Below are 24,464 nucleotides of genomic sequence, written 5' to 3'. Positions count from 1 at the left end.
GTGGCCTGACCGGCTCCAACCTCTTCGGGTCTAAAACAATTTTCTGACTAATACATTGCAAAACCAGATAGCTGAAAGAGAGCAGTGTCATTTAAAGTTGCCTCTGAGATCAGCCGAAGTCCATTTTCCCTCTTCCATCTGTGTCCTTCAAGAGCAGGAGATGGAGTCTACATCTCAGAAGTTTGAGGAATAAAAGGAACAAAGGCAACTTTCCCTTAGGAAGTCTAAATTACTTACACGTAACCTCAAAGTCCTTCAGTTTCACAATAAAGCCTAGTCTGTGCCCGCAGAACACTGACATGGTGGTGCATGAAGAGAGGGCCTCTTCAGGGTTAATTCACCTCTGCATCTGTTGATGTTCCGTGGCCTTGAAGTCTCTGGAGTCTTCATGTACCTTTATTTCTTTTTGGTGTGTTTGGATCTCTGCCTGTTTACTTACAGCGCTCATGCTGTATGAAAAGAAGCAGGCTAGGATGTTTTATCTCTTGTCTGAGCTGCTTCAATTAAATTAATGGACCCATTCAGCTCACTCTTTCCCCTTTCAGATGCACCCCTGATGAATACATTAAAAAGATCTTAAGTCTCAAGATGGTACATCATGGTATTAGCCGGGCACTCATTTCCCTCTGCCTTCTTTTTCTGAGAATCAAATAATTAATGAGATCTCCACCTCAATAAAGCACTTCATCAATATTTTGTGGTAAAGGGGAAAAAACGCCCTCTTTGCATGTAGTAGAGCTTTTATCTCCATCTATGCAGAATTTTGTGGGCAAATGTAGTAATATTGAAATGACAAAATATTGACTGATTCTTGCAGGTTGTTCCTCAGAGCCGAGAAGGGTTAGTTAAAGGCTGTATATGCTGTTCAGCAGAGAAGTAAATGGCAGGCTTGTCAATATACCGTGGATATTTTGTGCTCAATATTTAAGCTGTAAACATCAAGTGGGACACATTAGTTCTGCCAGAATTTTATGTCATTGAAGGAAGGCATAGTTTTTCTTTGGAATGCACACATGGTTTCTCTGTTTTTTTTTTTTTTTCTTTTTAATAAAAAGTGAGCAGATGTCTATATTTAGCTATGTTTAATTGTTTTTATGTTTTAGGATATTTTGTCTTTTCATAATGTCTTTTACTTTAAATTTTAATTGAAAAATGACAGCAGAAGTGTAAATGACTATAGTAGATCTACTTTAACTTTCTGCATGAAAAGGTCCCTTGTTATAGATTACACATGCTACATATTATGTTAGAGGAAGAAAATCAAATTCTATTTGTTTTGTACAATGTTTTCCACTTGAGCTGACAGCTATTTATCACTTCTGAGAAGAGGGCAACACCGTAAAAGTTGTGAAAACGTCCCCCTCTTTCTCATTTTTACAGACAGAATCTTAATTGAAGAGACAGGTTTGTCTTACCGAAGTGTTTAGATTTTGTTTGGGATAAGTATTAATAAGCCATATTTGATATTTCTTTGAATACCTCATCTTAATCAGTATACAAGTCAGAGTCCAATGGGAATTGAGTCTGGACAGAGATAAAGAAGAAAATATGAGGGATGAGAGAGGACAGCGACAGAGAGCAAGAGAGAGAATTTAAATCTGATTCACATTGCAAGATGTTATGCTTACCTCAGCACATCCAAGTCACAATAACTCAAAACACAGTTTAGTAAACTACTAAATGGAAAGAAGGATATAGTCCTATCTTTGTAGATTGTGGATTCACACAACAAATTTAATGCAGTAGGAACCCTAAAGAACAAATATTAGCAAATGAAATGAGACAAAATTAGACAAAGCTAAAAGGTTTGCTGCTTTCATAACAATAACTGGATATGGTTGGCATATGAAGAAAGGGGAATTTGCAGCAGTGCTTTGGTGAAGAACAGGCATGCTCATGTGAAGGTATCAAAAAATCAAAGTGTTGGAAATTTATGAAAGCATCATTTATGTAAAATCTTATGACATTTCACTCAGTTCCAACTGAATGTAAAAATTAAGTACAGGTGCAGATGATGTGAAATATGTTTCATTTAAATCTATAACGTATATATTGCATTCAAACATAACAGCCTCCTGCAAGAGTATGTAAAGAATTTCCCACCTGTTAACCTAAGAGGAAGATACTAATAAATTTTGAAGAGAATATATCTTTACATCTTTGTACCACAATACAATAGAATGTAAAGCCTGAAGTCACTATCAAAACATTAAAAATCACTCAGAAATTCATTAAAATTTTCCAAAAATTAGTTTTTCCTAAAAGAAAATAAAAGACCATAGCAACAAAATTGTGGGTCAAGATAAAAAAAAAAAATGTGTAGGAATTATCACATTTCACCCAAAACCAGTTCACCCCTGCAGATCCTGTAGTTTTAATTAATTATGGGTTTTATACAAATGTCTTATTAAATATTGGGTAGATGTAAATTGTTTATAACAGATATATAAAGTATTAAGTCTAATAATACAGTAAAGCACATCAATTTAAGGGACAAAATTAACGTTATATGTAAAGTCCCTCTTGCAATCTTTTCTAATTTTGATCTAGTTTCTTTTCTCTCTGAGTTAATCTCTATGTTAAGTCTATTATCACCCTGACTCTTCTGAATATTTCTACCACACTATTTTATTCCAAGTGATACATTGTTAGTTGTGTTGAATGTTATATAAACAAAATTATATGAAAACCCTGACTTGCCCTTTTACTTGTCACTGTGTTCTAAATTAAACCATGTTGGGTTTAATCTAATTTAATTCATTTTTGCTGCTGCATAGTAATCCACACCAGAGTTTGTGTACCCATTTTTCTATTAATAAGTATTTGGGTGATGTCCAGATAGTTGCTAGTTGCATTGTAATACTGTCACTAAGAATATGAATTGTCTGCTAGTACACTAAAAAAAAAAAAAAAAATCTACTTAAGTATTACATTAGAATTCCAGTCCAAGACAAGTAACGTTTAAACTTCTTTGCTGAGATTATTTTATTTTTTTTAAGTACCTTCTTACATTAGAGTTACTCTTTCCAAAAATAAATGATTTTTATGTCAATGCCAGTAAGTAATAAGGTTTTTTTTTTCAATTTGTGATGCCTGGGAGTGCCCAGCCATATCTGCTTTCATAATTTCAATATTTCATGTTTCCACAACTGATATATTCTTATAGGCCTGAAATGTCTTTCAATTTATTGGCAAAATAACTTTTTTATTCACAAAAGCATTATGTTCAAGGTAAAAAAAACATTGAAGGTTATAGAAAAGCACAAAAATTAAAAGCAAAAAAACCCCACGTATATAAATACATACAAATGTATATATAAATATAAACATAAATAAAATGACTATATATTAATTTCTGGCATTGAATCACAGGGTCAAACCTTCTCTGATACCACACTCTCCTGGCTGTGGAGCACTATTGGCTTTGTACTGTTGTTGTAACAAATTATCACAAGTTTAGGGGCTAAAAGGAATACAAATTTGTTATTTTACAGTTCTGAAGATTGGAAATCTGAGGTGGGTTACCAGGGCTGCATTTTTTCTGGAGACTCTAGGAGAAAGTGTTTCCTTGCCTTCTCCACTTTCTGAAGACAGCCTGCATTAGTTGGCTTATAGCTCCATCTCTCATCTTCAATGCAGGAAGTGTAGCATCTTTCAATCTCTCTTCATCTGCCTCTGACCTTCCTGTTTTCTTCTTATAAGTACTCTCATAATTACGTTATTCCTACCTCGATAACTCTGGATAATCTTCCCCATGTCCACCTCATTTTATTAATTACACCTCTAAATGTCTTTTGCTTTGTAAAGTAAGAGATTCACAGGTTCCAAGATTAAGGCATGGGCATCTTTGGGGGACCATTATTTAGACCATGACAAATACCTTCTCGATAATCTTATGCTTAAGTAGACTGCAAAGGGAAAAATCAATAGTGATCAAAAAGCTCCAAATTGAATCTTGTCTTTAAAAGATTCACTTATGGCTAATAAAGTAGACTTCTTACAAACCTATGGACACTGGATGATAGTGTGTTTCTGTGTAGTGCTTCCCAGCCTTTGGAAGGGGACTCTGATTATAATGCTCTTATACTCTCTATAGTCAACACCTATAGATAATTCACTCCATTATTGGCTTGCTGTGAAAAGGGGGTTCCTTATTTACTAATCTTAAAATGGTGCAAAGTTCTTCTTGCTCAGATGGACAAAACTTTTGGCACACTACCCACCAATTTTTCTATGTTAACTGTGGTTTACCTACACCTGACACTTGTATCCTAAAATACGTTATAGTTAGAAAACTCATTGTTTAAAAGTTGACTTTAAATCTTGGCAAAGCTTAGAGACAAATCTCATTTGTCTCAATATTAATGAGGCCATTTGTCCTGTCAGTAAAACTTGTCCTCCTACTTAATCAAATTTGCAAAGCAAATAGATGACCTTTTGCTACCTAGGTCATCTTGGAGTTAATGTAATTTTTTGTGCTATAGGAGGCCAAGGGATTCATTGTTAAAACAGAAGAAAAATATTATCTCTATCAGGATATCAAAAGGCAGCCTATCAGAAATATTTTTTAAAAAACCAAATGGTCTTCTTATATACATTTACCCATTGCAGAGGCAATCACTGAATTGAATGAATGTGTTATAACAGCTAGGGCTTGAATTAGAAGACATTTAATTATGAGGTACATAAATGAATAATAAAATATTCCTTCATAAATATTAGTATAAATATGGAAAACTGTAGCAGGAAAGGATAAAATTATGCTAGCAAAATTTTATGTAATTAGACTGAAAGGTTTTCAACATTTTAATGAACCAAGATTCAAAAGGAATAACTGTTAACAAGTAAGTCACTGATGAAATGTGAGAGCAATGGCCATCCTGAAGGACACTAGAGTCCTTGGGGTTGCTTGACAGTATGCTGTCATCTGAATCTTATTTAAATTGCTGTTTTTTACAATATGACATAGACTCCATTTTTCTGGTTCCTCCCCTATAAATACAGCTAAATGTTCCAGAAATTATTCAACACAAAATCATAAATGGACTTGGAACTCTGAGCAGTCTAAAGAAAAAGATGAATTCACGGCCTCAAATTCCCCGAGTTTTCCTTTTGTCTCCCAAATATCCCACTGTGGGTACCAAAGAGGCTTGTGATCTGGGAGCACTACCAGGTGTGGACCAAAACAAGAAAAAAAAATTCCTGCAGAGGGACCCCCCCTTGTCCCACCACTAAAGGGCCAGCAAGCCTGATTGGCAGGGACCCACACCAGCAGTCTGGGCACCTCCAAGCCGTCCACTTTTTGGCTTATTGGCATGAAGCTTCTTCTGACTCTTATTATTAAAAAAATAAAGATAGGTATGGTTAAGCAACATTTAGCTCTGATAAAAAGAAACTTCACAGTCTTTTCAGGCAAAAGCAAAAGAATAAAATTTTTGCATAGAAAAAAACTTTAAGTGCAAAACAGTTAAGTTATATTTAAATAAGTCATTGTATTTCCAAAGTTGTTTAGAATCAAGATGTGTTGTGTTAGGTTAAACAATGTAATTGTAGGGAAAACTGATACAGAGATTTTCTGATATGAAAGTCTTACTAAATCTCCACAGATAGAGAAGGGGAGAAGCCTGGGTCCCCAACTTTTAAAGTATTAACGCCTACTCTAAGTCAATAAAGGAAAAGCAGTAAGGGGAAAGATATATTTGGAACATGTCCAAATAGACTGTAAAAGGAAAAATTAATAGTGATCAAAAAGTTCCAAATTGAATCTTTTCATGTCCATGTTCCAAATACATCTTTCCCTTTACTGCGTTTCCTTTATTTATTCCCTAAAAAAATTAATTAGCAGAAAGGACACCTGCCCATATATGTTCTTAATCAGCAATGTAACCATTGTTTTGAACAAATAGAGATAACCAACTTAAGCTTAAATAGTGAGATGGTAAAAGACATGTTGCTGAAAAATAAAGGCAGAGTTGACATGAATGTCTTTTGTGCACAGCCCTGAGTGCCTCAGGAAAGGTAAATGTGGGGAAAAATTTAGTCCATAATCTCTATGTCAAGCCTTGCAGTGCAGTTTTGCATCTACCAGAGAGAGCGACATTTCTACTCATTGCGATGTCACTGATCACCAAACCATGCCCTTGTAGGCCTGCCATTCACCAGAAAGACACATTTTTCTCATTTACCCCAAAGCACTATATTGACGAATTATAGACCTGGGGTAAATATGCAAAACGAACACTCAAATAATGACAAAAAAATCAAAATAAAAGCATCAACCACAAAGGAGTATGTCAACCACGGCATTTAGAGAAATGAAAGTCACACAGAAAAATGTTGGTGGTGCCCATCGAAAACTTGTCTATAACCGTTGAGAAAGCTTTGGCTGCTAACTTGGAATCTGTTCAGTGTTATTGGCAAAACATTTATGGATGCTCTGAGCCAATTGCCATATTAACCATTAAAGCATTAGGTGGCTTTATATTCTGACAAAACATTTTGCAAGCAAATCTTTGATTCTGTTATATGTGTGTCTGAATGGAGCATCCACAGTCATTCTTCTGGCCCAGTGTTTCATGGAGAAATAATATTGGCTGCTTGAAAAAAAGTGTAAAGTATAGACTTGGGCATTTGTTATGCTAAAGGACAGAATTTTGAAATGGAGACTCAAAGAAGGCTAAGTTAATTATCATGAGAAAAATTATGGAGCTGCTTAGAACTGAGATAATTTTGACTTGGAAAATCTGTAAATATAAAAGATTTATATTATCTACTTTTTCTTTCTCTTTCTTTCTTTCTTTCTTTCTTTCTTTCTTTCTTCCTTTCTTCCTTTCTTCCTTTCTTCCTTTCTTCCTATCTCTCTTTCCCTCCCTCCCTCCCTCCCTCCCTTCCTTCCTTCCTTCCTTCCTTCCTCTTTCTTTCTTCTTTTCACTAGCTGCTCTGTGGAGTTAGGGACATTTTCTTCTTTGCACCACGCAATAGTATTCTTTGGATCCCCTTGTGAGATGTGGATATAGAATTGTGAAACTGAAAATCCGAATCATATTTTAATTGGAATATGATTCACAAAAATGCAAAGATTTTAATTAGTTTTTACAAATGTACATCCCTTGTAACCACTACCCAAAATAAGATATAAAAAAATTTTATTATCTCAGATATTGTCATCTAGCCTAATTACCAACTCCTACAGAAATATCCAGAGTCCTAATTTCTACTAAGTTTTGCATTTTCCAGAACTTTACATAAATGTAATCATGTGGTAGATATCCCACTTTCTTCTTCATACATTCTATTGCATATATCAGTTAATTTCTTCTGACAGCCAAGGGGCAGCATCATATATGAATATACCATTTTAAGTTACTAATTACTTAAAATGAAACTGTTATGAATATTCTCATATAAGTATATATTTTTTGGTGGACGTATGTTTTCCTTCGTGGGGAATATACCTGAAAGTGCAATTGCTGGGTCATGAAGTAATTGTAAGTTTATTTTTATAAAGACATGATGAGTGATTTAATTACTACAAACCATTTTACATTATCTCTCACCATGTATGAGAGATCCAGAGTTCCTTACATTTGCCAAAGCTTGGTTTTGTCAATCTTTTACATTTTAACTATTTTAGTGGGTATATAATAATATGTCAATGTCATTTTAGTTTGTATTTCCCTGATGAAAAATATGATGAGAACACCCTTTTCTATGTTTATTGGTTATTAATATATTTTATTTTGTGAAGTAGGTGTTTAAAGTTGCTCATTTTAATATGAAGATCTTGACTTTTATTATAAACTTGTTGGACATAAAAAATTAATCTATTTTGGACACAAAACATTGCAAGATATATGTACTGAGGGTATTTTTTCACAGCCTGTGGCTTGGTATTTCATTTTCTTGATTGTTTTTCAATAAGTAGAAAATTTTAATTTTGTTTAAGTCTAATTCATTACTTTGTTTCATATTTTTGTTACTTTTTATGTCTGACATAGTATATATATATATATATTTTTTTTTTACAATAGGTAGCACAGATATTTTTTCTATGTAAAACAAATTATATTTGTACCTTATAAATTTAGGTCCATGATCCATCTCAAACTACCTTTTGCATATGGCATGAGGTAGGGGTCTCAGTTTATCTTTTCCCAGACATTATGCAATTATTTCAGTGTCTTTTGATGAAAAAGCTTTCTTTCATATATTGAATTATCTTGGTGCTTTTTCAAAAATCAATAGATTATATATGTTTAGGTTTATTTCTGGACCATATTATTTTTAATGGCCTATTTTTCTATCCTTATGCCAAATGCATGCCATTTTGATTACTTTAACTTTACATTAAATCATAAAACATAAAACCAGATTGTGTATGTTCTTAAATATATTTCTTTTATCAAATGTTTTAGCTGTTGCAGGATGTTTGATCTTTTATATAAACCTATACAAATAATAAATTTAGCTAATCAAGTTTTTAAAAAATAAAAGCCTGCTGAAACTTTAATCCAGATTACTCTGAATGTGTATTTCAATTGGGGGGAAATTTACATCTTAACAGTATTAAATCCTCCAATACATTAACATTATATATCTCTCAATTTATTAAGGACTTAGTCAATATTACTAACTTATTCATTTATTCTTTATGCCATCTAATAGTAGATTCTCAATGTAGATATCCTGCACATAATTTGCTACATCAATTCTTAAGTACTGTATGTTTTTGATGTCACCATAAATATTTTAAATCAATTTTCTAATTGTATGTTGCTAATAAGAAATGAAGTTAATACTTCTATATTAATCATGACCTGTGACCTTCCTAAATCAATTGAATCACTTTCAGTAGTAGTTGTATTTTGTAGATTTATTAGCATAGGAAAGAGTTTAGTATATTTTCACTTTTTATGCTTTTACTTTTCCTTGCTCTTTAGATTTGGCTAGGACTTCCAATACTATGGCAAGCATAAGTGATAAGATCAAATATTCATGACTTCTTGATCTCAGTATAATGTTCTCTATAGGATTTTTACACACACAATTTAGTAAAAGAGGAAAATTCCTAATTAGCTAAGAATTTTTATTATTCTTATAAATGTGTGTTGAATTCTGTCAAATGCTTTTTTAATACATATGGAGGTGACTATTTTTTCATGTAATATGCTAATTGATTATTTTTCTGATTAATTTTTCACATGTTAAACCCAATTTGTATTTCTGTGATAAAATCCAGTTGTCAGGAGATTTTCTTTATGTTTATTTATTTTTTTCTTTATTTATGTTTATTTACTTTTCTTTATTTATGTCAAATACATTTACAAATATTTCATTAAGGATATTTTTGTATCTGTGTTCATAAAGGGTGCCATTTATGATCTTTATTTATGTTTATTTACTTTTCTTTATGTCAAATACATTTACAAATATTTCATTAAGGATATTTTTGTATCTGTGTTCATAAACGATGCCATTCATAATTTTCTCTTGCCAATTTTCTGTCAGGTTTAGATATCAGGGTTTTGGTGTTCTTATAAAGCAACTACATAATGTTTTCTCATCTATTATTTTCCAAAACAGCCTGTATAAGATTGCTATTATTGTTTTCAGAAATGTCTGATGAACATCAACAGTGAAACAATCTGGGGTGACATATTTTTTTGTAGGAAGTTTTTTAATTACAAATTTAATTTCATTTTTAGAGATAGGACAATTCAGGTTTTGTGTATCTATCATCTCATATAATTTTCAGTAATTCTTGTCTTTTAAGATATTTGTCTGTATTATGTATTGTCAAATTGTTACCAATATGCTGTCTGTAAAACTCCCTTATAATCCACCCAATATCCCTGAAAATAATTTGTGTAATCTCTTCTTTTTTTTATATATATTGGTATTGTGCATTTACTGTCTTTGTTTTTTTAGTAGTCTGGCTAAAGACATATTATTTCTGTTAATCTTTTAAGAATTGGTGTCTGGCTCATTGATTTTGTTTATTATTTTCTGTTTCAAACTTTATTAACTTGTATGTATATCTTTATTGTTTTTCACTCAACTTTGCATTTAATTTACCTTTATCTTATTTATTTTTAATTTTCTAAAGTGAATGTTACACAATTTTTTAAAACATTTCTAACAAAAGCACTTAAATAAATTTCTAAAGAAAAAATTTCTTCTTTTCCTAAAAAAGAAAAACATTTACTCCATTTTGCAAATGTTAAAATGTTGGGTTTTCATTACTATGTACTTAAAAACATTCAACAATTGTTCAATTGTCTTTGAGATTGACCTTTTGTAAATGTTATCTAGAAATATAGTTGTTTGCTTTTCAGATATTTAAGGTTTTCTAGGCAATTTAGGTAAAATTTTCCAATTTAATTCCATGTGATCAGAAAAAATTATCTCTGCATGTATAGATGTAGATAGATATCTCTATAGATTTTGCATAAATATTCTATTTTTAGATAAGTTTTTAATATATAAACATATGTACAATATATAAATTATATATACTATAGTATATATAGCATGTGTGTATATATTTATATACAAACACACATACACATAAACTTGATTATGGCATAGTATCTAGGAGAATGAATATTCTGATGTTATTGGGTGGAGTGTTCTATAAATATTAATTGTGCTGATTGTGACAAGTTGCTTGAGAACACTGTTTCAATTTTCTATAAGTTTAGTAATTTTTTCCCATCAATTACTGAAAGAAAAGTGCTAATATTTTCAACCTAATTGTATATTTGTCTATTCCTTTGGTCCTCTCAGATTTTGCTTTATGTACTTTTGAAGCTCTGCTATTTTGTATATACATATTTAAGATTGTTTTATCTTTTTGATAAACTGATAGTCTTTCTATCATTATGAAGTGACTCTCTTTTACTGTAATATGTTGTATCTTAAAGTTTACTTTGATGTATTTTATCCACACCAGTGTTTATAGGCTTAGTATTTCTTTCAGTTCAATTTTACAATCTGTTTTTTTATTGCAATGTTTCTTTCATTTACATTTAATGTGATTATTTGATGTGGATGAATTAACACCTACCACCTTGCAATTTGTTTTCTACTTGTCTCCTTTGTGTGTGTTTGTTTGTTTGTTTGGTCCTTCTCTATGTTCTCTATTTAGATTGATTAGCTATTTTACTAGTTTCATTATATCACCTGTATTTGATTTTTAACCGACCAAATTTTTATGCTTTTAATGATTGCTCTAGGAGTCATTATAGTCCACCATGAATATTCATCCTTCATTCATTACAGTCAGCCATGAATTCTGTTTATGCCAACACATGTAAGACCCTTATAAGACCTTTTTGTATACTTTCTTCTAAACTTTATGCTATACCATGTAAACATATTTTATGAACCACATAACACATTCTAATTTTCTTTTTTAAAATAATTTTTATTTGTATTTCAATAGTTTGGGGGGTATGGTGGGTTTTGGTTATATGGATAAGTTCTTTAGGGATCATTTCTGAGATTTTAGTGCACTCATTATCTGAGGAATGTACACTATACCACTGTATCCAATATGTAGTCTTTTATTTCACATCTCCCTTTCAGCCTTCCGTGCTGAGTCCCCAAAGTTCATTATATCATTCTTATCCCTTTGCATCTTCATAGCTTAGCTCCCACTTACAAGTGAGAACATACAGTATTTGGTTTTTCATTTCTGAGTTACTTCACTTTGAGTAATGGCCTCCAGTTGCATCCAAGTTGCTGCAAAAGAAATTTCCTTCCTTTTTTACAGGTGAGTAGTAGTCCATGATGTGTATTTACCACTTTCCTTTATCCACTCATTGGTTGATGGGCACTTAGGTTGGTTTCATATGTTTGCAATTGTGAATTGTGCTGCTACAGACATGAATGTGCATGCGTCTTTATCATATAATGCTTCTGTGGATAGATACTGAATAGTGGAATTGCTGGATTGAATGGTAGTTATACTTTTAGTGTTTTAAGGAATGTCCATATTGTTTTCCACAGCAGTTGTACTAGTTTACATTCCCACCAGCAGTGTAAAAGTGTTCCCTTTTCACCACGCTCACACCAAATTCTATTGCGTTTTGACTTTTTAATTATGACCCTTCTTGCAGGAGTAAGGTGGTATCTCATTGTGGTTATAATTTTTATTTTCCCGATAATTAGCAATGTTGAACATGTTAAAGTTATATTTTAAAACAATAAATGAACTTTTTAACATTTTCTGATATATTCAGATTTTTTCTTTTCACTACTTAACATCAATTGTTTTCTATAAATGTTTTAACATATCTACTATGGGTATTTTAATTATTTTTCTGCTAAATACAACATGTTTTCTCTACATATTTTTCTATTGACTATGGGCCATACTTTTTACCATCCTCAAATGTTTTTCATATACAAAAGAGAGAGAGAGAGATTTGATTATATAGTGTATTTGAGATTGAATTGTATTCTACTGGCAGGTAGATTATTGTTGGCCACTTTGATATTATGGAAAGCTTGGTTTTAGGTGTCTTTGGGACCTATATCTTGTTACTTCCTCTTAACACTAAGGCGTAACTATCATTCTTATGCATTAGGGTTCTTAATTTTTAAATGTTATTCTTCTGGAGAATGGATAGGCTGAGATATATAGCAAGACTATTTGCTTTAGCATAATCTGAACCCCAAACTCATATTCCCAAGTGCTGATCCATTGTTCAAATTTGGGTTCAGCTTATTATCTTTCCTACTGTTACTTTCAGCTGCCAGTTTCACTCTACATTTATAAAATCCAGTAACGAACCAGGAATTTGCAGATGCTTGTTTGCAGTTTGGGGGCTTCCTTTCTTTGTGTTTCCCTCCCTTTTCAAGATTTCCTTTTATTGTTATTTGTTTGTTTTTGTTTTGTTTTAGACGATATCACTGCCACAAAGGCTGGAGCATAATGGTGCAATCTCGGCTCACTGCAAACTCCATCTCCCCAGCTCAGGTGGTCCTCCCACCTCAGCCTCCCAAATAGCTAAGATTACAGGCATGCACCATCATATCCAGCTAATTTTCATATTTTTTGTAGAGACGAGGTTTTACCATGTTGCCCAGGCTGGCTTTTCAGGATTTCTATGCTTAATTTATATTGGCTTTGGAAGTCCTAAACTCTGACCTAAAAATATAAAACATTTATTTTGTATTTGAGTTTAATTCTCCATGCAACAGATAACTGATAATTTCCCTTACTAGAGAACTTAAATAAATGTGGAATTCACTCAGTAGCTTATCCTCTTTCAATGTTTTTATTCCTTGCTGTTCTTGTCTTTCATATTGGTTCTATTGAGTGCTTTAAAGAAGGATTTTTGAAATCATATGGCATGAAACACTGCACCTTTCCCCTGTTTTCTTAAAAAGAAAAGTTAAAACTAGTTCAAGTCACTTAATTCATCTTTCCTGAATGATTCTAAAACCACTAGAAAGTAAATTATCACTGGAAAATCATTGATTATGTAGACTTAGCAAACATAGGTAAAGGCACCTTGTTCCAAGACAAAAAAAAAATTAATGAAGAACATTTCTGATATGATTTGGCTTTGTATCTCCACCCAAATCTCATCTCAAATTATCATCCCCACAGTCCCCATTTGTCAAGGGAGGGAACTAGTGAAAGGTGATTGGATCATGGAGGCAGTTTCCCCCTTGCTGTTCTTGTGATAGTGAGTTCGTTCTCATGAGATCCAATATTTTTATCAGTGTCTGGCATCTCCCCTGATTGCTCTCTCTTTTACTTGCTGTCATGTAAGACTGCCTTTGCTTCTCGTTTGCTTTCTGCCATGATTGTAAGTTTCGTGAGGCCTCCCAGCCATTTGGAACTGTGAGTCATTTAAATGCCTTTGTTTTGTAAATTATCCAGTATTGGATATTTCTTTATAGTAGTGTGAAAATGAACTAATAAAATGTCCACGTATGAAAAGGGAGGATTTTGTATCTGTTGGGAAAATGTTACTGAAATGCTTAAAGAAGCAGGTGTCAGAGTTGAAATATATGGAAGAATAAGTGACATTTTACACATCTAGTATTAGAATATATATTATTTACTCAAGTTCCCAAGGACGTCTGTTTCTTTATTGGATAGCTTGACCATCCAAAATGAGGGTGGTTCATGTGAAGAGTAGCTGGAATTTCTAGATGACATTCAGAATTGCATTTCAAGGTTAAAAAAATATATAGTTCTACATGATTCATACTTCATAGGTTTTGCAGCGGGTCAGCTATTAGGATGAGGGCAGTGTTTTGAAAATAAAAAAAAATGATAACAATAACAAAAAAGTCTACATGGTCCAGTCAAATAAAAGAGTTAGGTAAACATTCATTTTTTTAAAATGGGGCTTATAATTTATCATACTAGAGGGCACAACTACATTTCAAGCATTACTGACACCAATTAGAAAGGGAAGAAAGAAAGATGCCTTTGCGAACACTCCCAGAGAATAAGGTATCAGACTGAAACATGGACTTGAAATGTCCAAACACCCATCGACTCAGAATGAATGCAGACCCAACTCACTCTCTTATATCAGATATCAAACATAAAGATTTGAATGGAGAAGAATATGATTTATAACAAAAGTAAATGGAAGATGAGCTCAGAACCAATCTGATGTATTTATTAATATCTGACGTATTTATTTGTTTTCATTGAAAGAAAACATTGGTCACAAAAGAATAATTTTAGCTAATATCATGATAATTCATTTTCTGAAGCTTTGCTTCTAGATAATGTAATAATCGAGTCACAAACCAGGACTTCCTGGGAATTTTGTGGGTTATAATGTACAAGTCCCTGCTTTCTTCAGTTATAAAAAGAAGGATAATTAGTAGCCAACTTCAGCCATAGCTACGGTTAGAATGTTTGTCTCCTCCAAACTGCATGTTGAAATTTGATCCCTGTTGCTGAAGAAGAGGAGGTATTCAGTTTAACAGGTAATGGGGGTGGGTCTCTCATAGAATAGATTGAAGCCTGTCCTCAGAAGTGATTGAGTTCTCACTCTATTAGTTTCCATGAGAGCTAATAGAGCCTCAATCTACCTTCTCTCTTTATCTCTCTCTCTTTCTCTCTCTCATTTGCTTTCTTTCTTGCCATGTGATCTCTGCACCTTCTGGCCTCCCTTCACATTCCACCATGAGCAAAAGCAGTCAGAGGCCCTCACCAAATGTTACTTGTCCAAACTTAAGCTTTCTAGCCATTAGAATTGTGAACCAAACAAACCTTTGTTCTTCATAAATTACCTAGCCTCAGGTATTCTTTTAGAGCAACCAACACCATGATGAAAAGAAATTCATTTCATTCTTGTATTTTTCATGCAGAAAAATCAGCTCTAGAGTGTTTTGGAGGTATTAAACTAAGCTTCAGATAGATTTACTGCTCTCAAAATTCAAATCCCCAAAATCTGCTTTGGCTGGGCTACACCAGGATGGAAGCCACCAAGCTGAACTTTGTACTTTTCCTTTTCACATCTGGGAGAACCAAACTTCATTCGGAAGGAAGAAAAAGAAAAAAGAGGAGGCGGAAAAGCAGAGGAGTAGCAGCAGTTTGAATGTGAATAAAGGACTTTTGCATAGAAAAAATACATTGTTCTTTGATTTGCAAAGAAAACAGTTATTTGTAAGAGGAAATAAATAAACATTTTAGAATTCTCTCCTATTTGAAGTATTAAACAGGAGCTTTTAAAAGAAAATTATAGCTTAAAAAGTAGAAAATGAGGCAAGAATTAGAAAGTAGGAGAATAATGGGAAGAACATGAAGATTAGAAGTTTGAACAAGCATTTTCATTGGGAAGGGGAGTAAGAGAGCATTCTTTTAGCATCACCAAAAGAAAAGATGAGAATATTTTGATAATATACTGTATGACATGGGATTTAAATTGTTTTTCTGTATAATAAACTGGTATTTCTTTTGAAGTTAATATTGATCTGACACATTTAACATGAAAGTTTACCTTTATTTGAGTTATATTTAACCCATTTTATTCTTTCTTTCAGAAAATATGCATTGAATCTAGTCACTGCACAACTTTCAGGGGATATGAGGACAATTAATTTTTGCCCAAATGGGCTTAACATGTAATGCTATGTTAACAAATTTTCTTTCAATTATCATTCACAGACCATGGCAACATATATATGAGTCTGTTCTCACACTGCTATAAAGAACTACCTGAGACTGGGTAATTTATTTTCTTAAAGAGGTTTAAGTCACTCACAGTTCCACCAGCTGTACATAAAGCATGGCTGGGAGGCTTAAGGAAACTTACAATTATGGTAGAAGATGATGGGGAAGCAAGCACATCTTATCAAGGCAGAGCAGGAGAGAGGCAGAGAATGAAGGGGAAAGTGCCACACACTTCGAAACAACCAGATCTCCTGAGAACTCTATCATGAGAGCAGCAAGCCGGAAGTCCACCCTCATGATTCAATCACCTCCGGTCAAGCCCCTCCTTCAACACATGGGAATTACAATTTGAACTGAGATTTGGATGGAGATAGAGCCAAATCATAGCAACATAAATTGCCTAATGAGTACGGCATTAATGTTTCTCGCTATAAATTAATAAATTTTAAACCAAATTCTACTGCCATGAGATTTTATAAAATTTTTCTCAGACCTTATCATCTGTGCAAGGTTAATTACTAAGTTTGTCATGTAAGGGTCACATATAAAAGCATATAAAAAAAATAAAACCTCTTTATTATAGTAATAACAGTATGGAATCATGCGTTATATGCTTATTATGAATCAGCAACCGTACAAAATTACCTTAATCAAACTATCTCATTTAGTAAAAATGTAAACACAATAAATCTGTGAGGTAAATATTGTTATTGTACTCATTACATACAAGAAAGGATTTTTAGGGATTATTTATTTTCTTGCTGTTATTCAGTAGCCTGTATAACATTCCTATAACTACTATGGTTTAGTATAGTTTGCTGCACGGAATGGGGAATTAAATAACAATGCTGATGAATCTTCAAAATGGCAACTTAAATCACATTGTTGATGAACCGGCAAAATCCTAGTAATTTTCATATGTCCACAAACAAGTAAAACTTGCTGCCAAATTTCACTCACATTATTATTCAGGTATTCCAGTACCCATCATTGGCTGATAAACTTTAGGCCAGTCTTCTCATTTGTATTTGACTTTTTCCCTGAATATTTTTATTATACGTATTTGAACTTCTTCTTATGCCATGTTTCAATCATTTATGAAAGTAGAGATAAAAATAAAATGAAAATGTTTAAATTTTCATATTGTACGTGTATATATTACATTTTTGTTTTAATGGTTGTATATTTATTCTAATACAGCTAGAATGAAAATCTACAACTAGCACATTAAATCCATAATTTCATGAGTGCTATTGTTTAGCTGGATAAAAAAAAATGTGACCCAATATGAAGTTGAGTTAAATACCCATCACATGGCCAAATATTCTTATTTTATCTGCAGGTCTTACTTCATCCTCTGATCACTTTAGATTAATTTGAAGCAACGTCTGCACACTCTATCATTTCACTGGTAAATATTTTTATGCACATATGTAAAAAAAATACTCAAAAAATAACCACCAGACCATCATCTACCTACAAATTGACATTAATTTGTTCATATAATTAAACATCTAGTTACAGTTCATATTCCCACAATTGCTTTATGCACTTAAAAATCATTTATTGTATGAATCACGTTAAATCGGATCCAAATAGTCATATATTTCAGCTAGTAAAGGGAAGAACCTGAGCCAAACACAGGGATCTTACCCTCATGATGCAGAGCTGTTTTCTATGCCTTTTCGTGGGATTACGGAAGTAAAAATCCCAGACTTGGAGGTAGATACAGACGTCTAATCTTTTTATTTTTAAAAATTTTGATATTTTAAAAGATGTCAAATGCTTGGACAGAGAAATTTAAAGTGCTTTGTTCAGAATGGCAACAACTGTCATAGTTACATAAGATGAGGCTTCTGAAATTAAGAGATGTTTAAGCTAAAAGGACTTAATAGATGACGGAGGTGGAGAGGTGAGAGAAAATTTTAGGAATCATGTTATTGTTTGAAATTATAGACTTTTCTCCATTTTGTGTTCCTAACAACAAACAGTTATCACTTTCACTGGGTGAATGCAAGACCATTGTTTCATGTCCCCATTTTACATTCAGGCAGCATGAACATGTGGAAAATTGCAGAGTTGTCATAAGGCATACCTCCCAAATTTTTCAGCCCAGAGCGAATATCAATTCCATTACTAAAATATACATTACTTTGGACACTGTGCTTAATTTTTTTAAGTCCTGGATTCCTTGTTATATGCCTATATCATAGCACTATTTGGGTTTGGGGCATGATACAGAGTAAATATTCCCTTAAATGTTGTCTATATTTATAGTTGCTTTGGGTCTCCTATTTAAATGGAAATGGGCTTTAATTATGAAGATATATTCTTTAGTTTCAATTTTTGCTGTTAAATAATCATACCTGACTATTCCATAAAATTGGATAAGCAATATATGTGTATGTATGTGTATATATACATATATATATATATATAATATTTAGGAATATAATACCTACGTGTGTATATATACATATTATATAATAAATTTTAAGTAATATATTGTTTTATTTAGTTCCCTAATTATGTGATTTGTATGAATTTTGCCTCCTGGACTTCTTTGAGGAATAAGTTTGTCAGATGTTCTTCTTGGAGGCCCCTGATATATGTACCAGCATTGCTTTATACAATATTTATAAAATAGAAGATAGCCAATAAATCTTTCTTGATTTTAGCAGCTAAAAGTGGTTGATCCTTCTAAATGTCCATGTCATTTTTGTACATGTTTTATGTACTTAATGAAAAATTACTTGTGTTTTAATTATTTGTACTTGTTTTATTTCACCCTAAACATTGTGTGTTTCCCAAACTAATTTATATATGTAAATACTCAGAAAAGGCGAGAGTATACTGTTAACAACTGCTGTAACTTTGTTATTATAATTAGTTATTCTTTACCAGGTGGAGACCATGTGTACTGCTCAGTACCTACCCAAGTGCCAAACAGTAAAAATAAAATTATTATAAATGAGGCATTCTGGATTCAAAAAATAATAAACTGACTTGGGCCAGCTTCTTAAATGTGCTCTTTATTACTCAGAATTGTATGGAATTTAGTAGATTTCTGTGGGAACGTAAGTACAGTGGACATAAGAGGAGTAAGGCAGTGAAAAGGTTAAGAAATAACCTCAGTTGCAAAATCACATAACATTAATTTCATGCATAATCATATGTGAGCAATGAATAGTATTGCATCCAATTTCAATTTATGGAATCAAAATCATGACTGGAGGTCAGCTGTCTAATCCTTGAGAATAGCAGCTTTAAAATGAGAGATGCCTGGGTAATAAAATGCCCATTATCTGCTTCTATCCATAGGTAACCTGCTTTTACCCTTCGACCCACGAATCTGCCATGCTGAAATATCTGTAAGAGTGAACGCTTCTGAAAATGACAAATTAGTGCCAGTGAATCAGCACATCCAGCAGTGAGATGTCACTTCTGCATGTCCTGCATTCAAAGGCAATGTTCCCAGAAATGGTAATCAGCAGAGTGAAGGACGTAAAGTTTTCTCATTCAGTAACTTTGGAGTAAGGAATAGAAATAGAACGAAAAGGGAGAACCATGCTTTAAATACTGTAAGTCTCAAGGAACATTTATGAACATCCAATTATTTTAAAAATGCATCATAATTTAAAATATACTGTAAACTCCATCTAGAAGGATATATAACTTCTGTCTCCTTCCTCTAGAATGTGAGAATAACATTCTTTATTATCAACAAAGTATCTTAATTCTTTCCTAAAACCATGACCATTTTTATAAAATGGCTCTTTTTTTTTTTTTTTTTTTTTGAGATGGAGTTTCGCTCTTGTTACCCAGGCTGGAGTGCAATGGCGCGATCTCGGCTCACCGCAACCTCCGCCTCCTGGGTTCAGGCAGTTCTCCTGCCTCAGCCTCCTGAGTAGCTGGGATTACAGGCACGCGCCACCATGCCCAGCTAATTTTTTGTATTTTTAGTAGAGACGGGGTTTCACCATGTTGACCAGGATGGTCTCGCTCTCTTGACCTCGTGATCCACCGGCCTCGGCCTCCCAAAGTGCTGGGATTACAGGCGTGAGCCACCGCGCCCGGCCCTAAAATGGCTCTTAATAGTGACTCTTAGAACTGTGTTCATAGCTTTCTTAAATGTCCTGATATCTAACGTTATTAATACATATTGATAGAGCTCTGCTTTCGCCCTAAACTCCACACTGATTACTATATAGAATACAATGATGAATTAGACAAGCTATGTTCTGTCTGAAAGTGGTAAAGTATCAAATTAAAACAAAATTCATAATGAGACAGGGATGCAAGGGATTTGCTCTTCAATGATTTAAGTGTCGTAAGTATTCCAAAACTTTTCTCTCTCAGCCTAGTGTGGATTAAATTCCCCCAACTAAATGACAAATCTGCACTTGGCTTTGTACTACTGTACTGGCATAGAATCAGATAAAAGTTAACCTCCCAAAAGAAAACAAAATTCTATAACAAGCTTTTCAGGCAATGATATTCTAAAACTTGTGAACACCTGAAAACTAGAACATTTTAATTTTTAATTTTGTTTTGTAATCTGATATATTGTTTGAAGTAATATCTAAAGTTTATCAAGCATCAAATGAAAATCAAATATAATACAAATCCATTTAATTTTTTCAACTTATATACTTATTTAGCCTGATTATTATTTTATATCTAGAAAAACCTTCACTTTATTATTCTAGGTGATATTCTAGGATATCACCTAGAATCACCTTATGATTCCTAGGATATTCTAGGAAAAACATTGTTCTTTCAGCAGATAATTTATGGATCATCTATCAAATGTTCAATAGGACCAGCCCTCCTACAGCTATAATGGGAATAACAAAAGATAAATCTAATGGCAGCCTTCATGATCACACACCGTGGTCTGCCTCATACAGCCAGTTTACGACAATAGTCCTGGAATATTTAGTAATATCATCCCATTTCATTGTCAAAAGTGTCCTAGTTTGTATGGTCAATCATTTGGTCACTGTAGATAGTAGAAGAAGAATGGGAATTGAAGTCAGGTAGATTTAAGACTAAATTCGGGCTTTGACTTTTACCTGTTTTGTGACATTGGCTTCATTTTCTTCATCTGGTAACAAGGATATTACCACCTAAATTTCAAGATTATTATTATAAGGATAAAATGAGGGTTTATAAAATACTTTGTTTCCCCATCCCCATAGGTGCTTGGAACTATGAGTAGACACGTTGTAGGAACTCAAAGCATATTTTCAGTAACTTAGAAATGCAGGGCCAGTTACATAATTTGTATAACCCAACAATAAATTAAAATTTTGGATCATGTGTTCAAGAAACATGACAAATACTATTAAAGTATTAAACATAAAGTTTCTATTTCTTCCACAGACTTTCTCTCAACTTGCCATAGTGTATTTTGCTCTTTTATGTTATTATAATTAAAGAAAAATTAAAAACAAAATTATTAGTGTGGACTTTGCCATTCATCTTTATCCTGTACAACACCAGTTTTAACTGCAAAGATAAGAGCATTTAACTTATGTGTAGAATTACCAAAATTACACTATTTTTATTTCTTAGCTTGTGCTTGCATACGTAATTTATTCTAAACAAAACAGCAAAAATAGCTGCACAGAACTAAACTGGTTTTATTCTGCTTGATACACACTCATTCTACCAATGAGTAAGAAATAACTGAAAGGAAAAGAAACTATGGGTTATGGTATCTTTGTCATTCCTTCTATGTCATCATTTTCAACGTAAGTAGTTGGCAAATATAAGGAGGTAACACAAGAAAAGGAGTATGATAGGGTCATTTGGGTTACTTTCTGCATTCAAAGGAAGCCCTGGTTCAAAAGGCAGAAAAGATGATCTCTTGTTAGTGACCCCAAAATGCAACATGCTTACTTCATACTCTGAAATTCACTGAGCTCCCACAAATTATGTGTTCCCTACAAGGCTGTGTTTATATGTACAAATAACATGTCAAGAACTGCTGCAGACAAGCACAATATGTGTACCTCTTCTGCTCATCTGCATATTCCTTTGTCCCATTGAATTTCACTTACAAAATACAAGTTTAAAAAGTATATTATCAAAAATTTCAAAACAATATCAACATTAAACCAAGCACAAAGCCCTTTTAAATGACAGGCCCTGTCCAACATCACAGGTCACAAGTCCATGAAGCTGGCCGTGTGGCAGGACATTACATGTAAAGAAGCTCTTCTCAGGCTACCATAAGAACCATGGCAATAAACATAAGGTGGTTAAGGAAAGGCAAAAACTTTGAACAGAAGTAGACAAGGTCACAAGAGGAATACAAAATGTTCAGAAAGTGTACCATAACATTGACTCTAGCCTGAAGTCTCTATCATTTTCACTTGTGAATAAAAACTCTTCTACTCTTGTATGTATGTTATTACTCTTAACTTTATTCTCACCCACCAGTGAGTTTTACTGATTCTTGTCTTTCCCTTAATTGGCATAGGCAAGACAAATGCTATTTTCACAATGTTACTTAGAATTCTCATACTTAGAGATCAATGGAATGACCAAGTTAATTTAGACTTTTGAACAGGTAGAAGACAAAAAGTTTGTTTTCCTAGGATCCAGTTCAATGCGCTATCATATTAAGATTCCCACATTGAAACTGCACACATATTATCATTGTGAACCTTTTCACATATTTTGATGTATTTGGTGCTGAAATAAGAAAATAGTATTGCCAATACTGAATCTCTGCTTCCCAACTTAGGCAACTGAGCATGACAGAATTGTTTCATGTGTTTTTTAAAAAAATATAGAACATTTATTGTAATAAGAAAATTAAATGAAACCTAAATATTGCAGTTATTTAGCTTTACTGGAGATATCATTTTTTGCATGCCTGTTATGTCTGAGGTTGCAGATATTTCTTAAGAAAATGAGACCAGAATCACTATTAGTAAACTGAAAAAGAAAATTTTTTTTTCCAACTTATAAAAGGTATTGCCATTGAATGTAGTTTACTACAAGGAATAAGAGAGGCTTGTAATTTAACGGCATAAACAAAATTTATTCTCAGTAAATGTTTACAAAAACCCAAAAGTATTTTAAGGAAACCTAGAATTTAGAAACTTCTGAAGATCAAAATATGCTTTGAAATAAAGATTTTTGATATAAATTAAATATTAAAATTAAGCCATTAAAAACTAAATATTAAAGAACATCATTTGAGGCATACATTGTTTGTATGTACGTGTATGTGGGTTTGTATCGTAAATGTGAAATAATAAATCTAGGTGTAGCTCTGTCTGCTTCAATGCTTCCAGCTACAACTTTACCCCATTTGAAATAAATTGCACCTTAAATTTGAAGGCAATTTTCGGTAGTTTGGTGTGCAGTACAGATTTCATCTTTGATATTTAGTAAGCCTGAGATCTTTCTAACTTGTGAAGACTGCATGTCTGCAAACTAGGATGTCTGTGTTTGTGTTTATTACCTTTTTCATGCATGCCACGAAATGACTAAATTACAGGTATTTTACATGTGTTTTGTGGTACAAAACAGATATAGTCCACTGGTATAATTTATCTTGAAACATCCTGTTTTACAAAATTACAGAAAAGCACTGCAATTTGCTCAATTTTTTATTTCTAAGACTATGGTAAAATCTTCAAAGCCCAGAAGATGCCCTCAGGATAAGCATTTAGCCATGCAATAAACAATTTTCATCAAAGCTTGGGTTTGGAGAACTAGAGTACAATTGTGGATTTAAAATCTTGATAATGTTTCTTACTTATTAGCTATTTTGTCTTTTGTATTTTGGCCTAATTCAGCCACCAAAGGCATCAACCTTTATATAAGATTAGGTACACACTCACACACACACACACACACACACACACACAGAGAGAGAGAGAGAGAGAGAGAGCAGTTCAAATTAGATTATCTACAATCAAGGTAATTGTGGAGAACAAAATTGTTTATCTGTGCTGTGCAGCTGTCTTCTGGATTTTGTGTTTGATCCCAAGTGACCAAAGAAGTTACAACTTTACAAATATTCTTTAATCCATTGGAACTTTTTCACTTTAAAAATCACTTTTTAAAAACTAATTTTGACTTCTTCATTCTTCCCAGTAGAATAATACATGAGCCAAAATCTCAATAGAACACTTGTAAACTCTGTGGCACTTAAATGAAATGCCACCTAATTCAATGCTGAAACTAATCTGTGCTGGTTTTCAGTATTATTTTAAATATCATATGCCTACAGTTCAGTTTTAAATATTCTGTTTTCTTCACACTTAATTAAGAAACTCTATGTATTATA

The 24,464-nt window shown here is 32.8% G+C and overlaps 1 long non-coding RNA gene across 1 annotated transcript; it reads left to right on the top strand.

Annotated features, from left to right (window-relative positions):
• The first annotated feature begins 401 nt into the window (after positions 1 to 401).
• On the top strand, positions 402 to 16,356 carry LOC116553588. The gene is made up of 3 exons (XR_004269826.1): positions 402 to 413; positions 12,478 to 12,483; positions 16,170 to 16,356. It is a non-coding gene; the product is annotated as an uncharacterized LOC116553588 (long non-coding RNA).
• Positions 16,357 to 24,464: the final 8,108 nt, after the last annotated feature.

The sequence above is a fragment of the Sapajus apella genome, unplaced genomic scaffold (genome assembly GCF_009761245.1).
Source record: "Sapajus apella isolate SASKATOON/1434 unplaced genomic scaffold, GSC_monkey_1.0 scaffold1, whole genome shotgun sequence".
Classification (NCBI taxonomy): domain Eukaryota; kingdom Metazoa; phylum Chordata; class Mammalia; order Primates; family Cebidae; genus Sapajus; species Sapajus apella.
The sequence above is the reverse complement of the archived record's forward strand: the minus strand, read 5'-3'. Positions and strand labels throughout refer to the sequence as shown.